At 41.3% G+C, this 1,420-nt stretch overlaps 1 non-coding gene across 1 annotated transcript; it reads left to right on the top strand.

Annotated features, from left to right (window-relative positions):
- The first annotated feature begins 949 nt into the window (after positions 1-949).
- On the top strand, positions 950-1,022 carry TRNAW-CCA (transfer RNA tryptophan (anticodon CCA)). The gene has a single exon. It is a non-coding gene; the product is annotated as a tRNA-Trp (tRNA).
- The last annotated feature ends 398 nt before the right edge of the window (positions 1,023-1,420 follow it).

The following is a 1,420-nucleotide window of genomic DNA, read 5'->3' as shown; positions in this document are numbered from 1 at the left end:
GCTCTAACCCACATCCTTTGCATTGGCAGGCGGATTCTTAACCACTGCACCACCAGGGAAGCCCAGTTTTCATGACTTTTAAAAGTAGTTTTCTGTATTATGTACTTACTCACTCAATAAATGCTTGTTGAATGCCTATAAAATGCCAGTCATACTATTAAGCAGAAATAAAAATTCCTATTGGCATTAATAACACAAAGCATAAAATAGATAAGCACAAATTTGACAAGATATTGTTGGACATTTAAAAAATATTTATTTAGGCTGCTCTGCGTCTTAGTTGCAGCACGTGGGATCTTAGTTGCGGCATGCGGACTTCTTAGTTGTGGCATACGGACTCTTAGTTTGCGGCATGCATGCGGGATCTAGTTCCCTGACCAGGGATCGAACCTGGGCCCCCTGCATTGGGAGCACGGAGTCTTACCCACTGGACCACAAGGGAAGTCCCTGATGGACATATTTAAAGAAAACTACAGGCTCTTAGTTGTGGCATGCGGGATCTAGTTCCCTGACCAGGGATCGAACCTGGGCCCCCTGCATTGGGAGCACGGAGTCTTACCCACTGGACCACAAGGGAAGTCCCTGATGGACATATTTAAAGAAAACTACATAACTTGACTGAGGAACATAAAAGACTTGGGACATATTCAATATTATAAATGTGTCAGCTCTTCCCAAATGTATCCATAAGTTTAACACAATCCCAACATTTGGGATTTGACAAAATGATTCTAAATTTCACCAGTAAGGATAAGCATGCAAAAATAACTAGTAACATTCAAAAAAAGAAAAATATGCAGGGAGACTGTCTTATCAGGTATACAGCTACAGTAATTAAAGCCATGTATCCTGGTGCAAGAATGGACAAATCAGAGAAATAAAACAACATATAGACAGACAACAATATATATGTAAACGTAACATGTGAAAAAAAGTGGAGGGGAGGACTTCCCTGGTGGTCCAGTGGTTAAGACTCCTTGCTCCCAATGCAGGGGGCCCAGGTTCAATCCCTGGTCAGGGAACTAGATCCCGCATACCACAACTAAAGATCCCGCATGCCTCAATGACGATCCCACGTGCCGCAGCTAAGACCTGGTGCAGCCAAATAAATAAATAAATATCTATTTTTTTAATGGAGAGGAATGGTAAAAACAGACATCTAAAAGGCAAAAGCAAATCTGGAAAAATATTTCATGTGTATGTCACAGACAGGGTTAGTAACTATGTATAAGCAGTTATCTAAGAAAAATAGGAAAATTACAAGAAAAGTGGGCAACGTGAATAGGATAATTCACAAAATAAGGAAAATACACAACAACCATGGGAAACATGTTCATTCTCACTTTAAATCAAAAACTGCTGGTTAGGGCTTCCCTGGTGGCGCAGTGGTTGAGAGTCCGCCTGCCGATGCAGGAGACAC

This window comes from Physeter macrocephalus, chromosome 8, assembly GCF_002837175.3.
Source record: "Physeter macrocephalus isolate SW-GA chromosome 8, ASM283717v5, whole genome shotgun sequence".
Classification (NCBI taxonomy): Eukaryota; Metazoa; Chordata; class Mammalia; order Artiodactyla; family Physeteridae; genus Physeter; species Physeter macrocephalus.
This window is presented reverse-complemented; position numbering and strand designations above follow the sequence as displayed.